The following is a 6,121-nucleotide window of genomic DNA, read 5'->3' as shown; positions in this document are numbered from 1 at the left end:
TTTATTCTTTTAAGCTTTAACTGACATTTTTACAAATAAAAAATATACATGCAATACAAATGTATTGCACTATAGCTGTGCTTTATTTTAACTGAGCTATGCCTGTGGCAAGCTATTAACAGGCATTACACTGTGCCTTGTCTTTTTCTTTTTTAGTGTAGTGGAGCCTCACTTTAGAGCGTTTACCGCGATCCATCTTTGGTGTTATGAAGTGACTGAGCTCGTGAACTGTCTACGGGAGGGCAGGGGGAGCCTCGCTGCGGGGCAACTGTGGACCTCTGTCGCCTTTCAGCGCAACTTACATGATGCCGTTAAAAAAAAATTAAGGGCGGTGCCGGCCCTCTGTGATTCTCCAGAATAGACAGATGGCCAGTCCGCCCCTGTATTCCACCGGGCGCAGACGGACCCGGTGGAATACAGGGTCTACCGTGTTTAGGAACTGTTAAGCAGAACCGAAATTGTGTATTTTGTATGGGTACCCGGTACCCGGCATTTTCTTATCGGTTCTCATCTGGAACAGAGTTTCGGTTCCCAACCCTACTGCTGAGTCACTGTTTAATGTCAGCGTGGTTTTTTATTTAAATGTGAAGAAAAACCATAATCAATCAACCGACCAACCAATCACTTCAGTCTATTCAAAGTTAAAAATACAAGTTCTATCGTAATAATACAAACATAACAATATAATGTAAAACTGTGCGATTTGAACATTACAAATGCAAATATAGTATAACATAACAAAATAAATTATGGTAAGTAAAATGTGTAATAAAATAAAAAATAAAAATATTAATAAAAACACAAGAAGTTAAAGTAAGAATGTGCACATTGTGCTAACATTGATAACATGTTGTATTACAATACATAGAGTGGTGAATAAGTATTAATAAGAAGCTCTGTGAAACGTGCCCATACACTAAACAGACAGTATTCAAAATATATCCTTCAGTTATTCATTTCATCAGTGTAAACATTGTAAAATAGGTTATGTATAATCAAGGAGACGTTCTTATGTGTACAGAGAGGGTAAAATGATGGCAGTTCAGTACAGTCACTGTGTAAATAACATCAAAATGGTTTGCCTCCCTTTTTTCTCCAGACAGCAGCTGCCAGGTACACTCAGAGACTGTGATGATTCACACACTCTGCTTTCATTATCCTGGCGAGACTTGTGATTTGATCACACTAGATATGTCTGGCCTCCCTCGGCTTTAATACTTTAGGAACAATGTAGCAGCAGTGAAGCGATTAAACTCCCAATGAATATATTGGCTCAGAGGCTGTGTTTGGCTCATCATTTTGACGCCAAGAGTCCATATTGAAGCTAGAGTTCTACAATGTTTAATAAAGAGAATAAAACAAACGATGAACTAAAGCGGGACCGTACAGTCAACAGTAATATCTGAGCAAAATTACCCACAAACCTCGACTTACAGGTGCCCTAGATACCATAAACCACACTGAGGTGACAATTACAGGAAGTTGTCAAACACGAAGGCCAGCTGTGTAAAGAATATTGATAATAAAAACAATAAACAAAGGCCAACTAAGCATTTTGGCTCAGTGTTGCAAATGTATTTAGAACCTTTACTTAAAGGTGACCTATCATGCAAAATGCGCTTTTATACATCTTTTATACATGAATATGTGTCCCCGGTGTTCCAGGGAACTCACCAAGTGTCAGAAAACACAACCCTCTCTATTTTCCTCCATACCCAAATCTCTTAAAAAGTGGCTGCAACGGATCTGATACAGACTGATCCAGATTTGAACAATTCTCTGACGTCACAGAAGTGGCACTACGGCTATTGGGCCAACTCCACCAATCAGGAGGCCACGGACATTGCCGTTCGAAAGCGCTGGAGATGCTGTAGTACATATGCCAGGCCTGTAGATGGTGCTGTTCTCTCAGAATCAGCCCATGCATGTTAAATTGAGCGAAATGAGGAATGGCTAAAATGCATGATCTGTTTGGTATTTTGAAAAATAAAAAGTATAAATATGCCTTATATAGGTATGGACCTACACTATATTATTCAAATATAGCATGATAGGTCCACTTTAAGTTAAATTACCAATGTGACAAATACATGTAAAAATACTCTTATTACACATAAAAGTCCTGAATAAAAATAGTAGTAGCAGCATGTCAAAACTGCATTGTACAATGCAGCCATTCATACAAACACCATATTTATACCAACAGAAAAAACAAGATGCATTTAGGAGACAAATTCTCATAATGTGTGTGTGTGTTTGTGTGTGTGTGTTATAATAGTTCCTTTTACTAAATCAGATGTAATTGCTACTCCTCAATATTAACCATTTCTCAAATGTTTCTTCAAATTGTGATTTTTCTCTCAGTGATGTGTCAGTTTTGACATTATATGAATGTCCTTACCTTGCACCATTTCCTAGTGATAGATTTTTTCCAGCTTTTAACATTTTGACAAGGTATCTTTTCCTAATTAGGGTATTTTTTCTGTAAAATTAGCCAGATGGAGTATTCGAGTAGATTTAATTCATATGAACATCAAATCCTAGTATCCTTTGCGAAACCCAATGTATTAATCTCCAGAACTTTATAACATTTTGGACCTTTCCAAAATATGTGTACGCGGTCCGCCTCCGGTGCTCCACATTCTGTCCAGAAGGAAACATTTTCATTCAAGTATTTACTCTAAGTCTAACGTGTGATTAAAAAAATGTGATCAAATATTTCCAAGAGGAATTTCTTCAGCTAATGTATTTGAAGTATTAAACCAAATCTATGGGTTTGGTCCCTCTGACTGTTATATGATTTTATAAAACGTACAAGTCAAATCAAGCAATCTGATTGGTTCTTAGCCGTGATGTACTGAGCGTATACCACGGGTAGAATTGTAGTTACTTTTCACAACAAGTCAGTATCCCTCCGCGTCTGAGAAAAACTGTATACAGTTGGGTTTGCTTTTCAAACTGGGACAAGAAAAGAGCGGAGAAGTAACTGGGCAGAAACCCTCCTTTTTACGCAGCGGCCCAGACATAGACATCAAACGGCAAAACATATTCAGTGTGCAGTTCCTTTGGCATTAGGGCAGGGATATNTTTACACAGTGAGGTAAATGGTAAATGTGCATGTTTGTCATTCAGTATGCATTTGCAGGTGAATACGTCTGCATTTCCTGCCAAATACTAGCCTCAAAAAGATTAAAATATAATTAATGCAAATAANACATTTTTTTTGGAAACAAAGTACTTTGCAAATATAATTCCTGTTTATTATTATTATCAAAGTTACTTTTTTTATACAGTGAGGTAAATGGTAAATGCAAATAAACTTATTAGTAGAAACTTCTTCTACTACTACTAATAATAATAATAATGAATTCAATAATATAAATACTATATTATTTTATTATAATATAGTTGTAATATAGTCAAGACAAAACATGCTTATTACATGCTCAAAAACTGATATTTCTTAAATCTGTATTCAATGTAGTTCCCTCTGTCAGCAATGTATCAACAACTACACACACATTTCTATCAGTATTTCTCTGTGTTGTGGTTGACATGATGATGGCTGTTAGGAGTTAAGGGCAGAGGCATCACCATGAAATGTGCAAATTGACATAAACATTTATAAAAGGGGGAAAAATACTCCGTGTTTTTTAGGCTGTAAACTTGAACTGTTATGTAAGCCAACTAGACAGACAGTTTATCACTCTTCCTCCTGTACATTAGCAGATAAAAGGCATAAAATACTTGAATGAATGGTAAATAAAGAATGCTGGAAATAACTGCATCTCCATTAGCCTATAATGCTATGCAGACACTGCCTTCTTCATGTCGTGAATTGCAGCTGATGTTTTAATATGGCAATTGGCAAAAGTTTGACATTTGACTTATACAACATTCGCAAGTTGTACATTTTACTCATACAATAACCCACCTTCGAGTGATGCTCTAGTTTCTTCATGTTTTTTTTTTTTTTTCCCTCTTGCTTGCGCCGGACTGAAACTCTTCACCTGCACATAGTGTCCGTATCAAAGCCGTGATTGGTCAGATGTCGATTCATTGCAACGGTGTCGGGTTACAGACGTGCTCCCCTTGTCACCTCTCACTCTCGCGTGTCAGCCCGGGGGGCGGTGTGTAGAGAAGAAGCCAAGCTCATAAGCCGAGGCCCCCTGCGCAATGTGAGGCCCCATGCAGCCTGTAGGAAGGGACCGCCCTGTATATAACCACATTAGATCAACGTTTTCAGACTTTTTCCTTTAATCTTGGATTTTTTGTGAGATTTTTCATCAAGTTTAGAGGAAAAAATCTTCACTTTGTAGAACTCAAAGACATCTGAGATGTGATTCCATCTTATTGGGTTTTTGTAGTACATCAGAAGTAAAAAAAAAATGTAACTACTGGTTTCATCTTTAACAATGTGATACATTTAAAAGCTTGTATAATGCTTTGTGTACGATCTTAATCTTAAATCTTGTAACTAAAGCTGCCAAAAACATGAAGTAGAGTAAAACATTATTTCTTCAGAGGTGCAGATAACTAGAAGTATGAAGTGGCATGAAATAGAAATACTCAAGTACCTCTTAAGAATTCTACTTAAGTACAGAGCGTGTCCTGTTCAGTTTTATTAGCACTCACAGTGAGATGTCACACCACTGACTATGAATAACAGTAGCAGTGTTATCTGCCAGAATACAGCTCTGTCTCTTTCTGCTTGTATCTCCATTTGAATGTGTGTGTGTCTCTCCCATGTGTGTGTATCCAGACCGGAGGAGTGCACTCGGCCGTTCCCTCTTCACCCCTGCTTAGTGAGTCCGGAGTCTGAGCTGGCCTTCCTCCGCTGTGTAGCCAGAATCCTGCTGCTGTGTCTGCTGCCACAGAAGGATGCCAAGTCCCACACACTACGCTGCTGCCTCACAGAAGTCATCACTACTAAAGGTACTGGGAGTGTGTGTGCAAGTACGGCATATACTTTTTTAATAACAATGGAAAAACTAGAAATCTAGAAGAAAACCGTGCATGTTACTGCTCCCATGCAATTTGCTTAGAGGAGGAGGAGTAGAGGATGCCACAGTCACTTTAACTGACTTACTTTTTTGGTCTCATGCTAGACTTCTAATCCTATTGGCTGGATACTTGATTTGGGTAACAAAAAGGACACAAAAGTGAGAGTATGTGTAATTCTGTCTGACCAAGTAAGCGCCTACACTGCTTACTAGGGGTGTAACGGTTCACAAACATTTTGGTTCGGTACGTACCTCGATTTTTAGGTCACGGTTGGGTTCGGTACGTTTTCGGTACAGCAGAAAAAATTATCACAAAACATAATATTTTTTGTTTTTTTTAAATTATTATTAAACTATGAATAATGTATTCACTCAAATAAATACAAAATATAATAAAATAAACATTAAGGGGCAGCATTTCGATGAACTGAAATAATCTGTATTTGAACTTTACTGTACTAGTACCTAAGCAGCCAGTTTGACATTATGACTTGCTTGTCATTGTATTTTCATGTTTTTTTAAAGAAAAATGTACTTGTCCACGTTGCTTGCCGAAAGGGCAGATCTGCTGGCACTAACAATGTCTCCTGCTGTGGAGAACACCTTCTCGCTAGGGACAGAGGTAGCAGATACAGCCAGGTAGCGCTTCGCTAACATGGCAACATAAGGATATTTGGCGTTTGTAATAGCTTTGGCTCGGTCTGAACTTTTTGCGAGTGGTGGAGGCTTAAATACTAGTGGGAGTTGGGTTTGCACTTCAGTCTTTTTTCTTTTAGTACCGGTGATATTCACGTTCGGGTGATGCTTTTTCAAATGAGTGTGCAAGTTTGATGTATTGCCAGCCGCGTAACCAATTTTAGTTGAACAATGCCGACAAACAGCTTTGGTTCGGTCCACCTGTCTTTGTCCGTCATCCTTGTAAGTAACTGCGAAACCAAAATGTTCCCAAACCGGAGACTTCAATGATGCTGGGGGATTTTCGATCTCAACTTTATCTGTGTTTGCCATTTCGACAGTTCCTCAAATTACTGACTACATTTGAACGCATCCCTGTGACCAGCTCTCATAGTATGTCTCTCGTCCAATTAAATGACTTGCTCGCTCTATGACGCGTTGAA

The sequence above is a fragment of the Notothenia coriiceps genome, unplaced genomic scaffold (assembly GCF_000735185.1).
Source record: "Notothenia coriiceps isolate Sejong01 unplaced genomic scaffold, NC01 NC01_scaffold00014964, whole genome shotgun sequence".
NCBI lineage: Eukaryota > Metazoa > Chordata > Actinopteri > Perciformes > Nototheniidae > Notothenia > Notothenia coriiceps.
Note: the sequence above shows the minus strand (reverse complement) of the source record.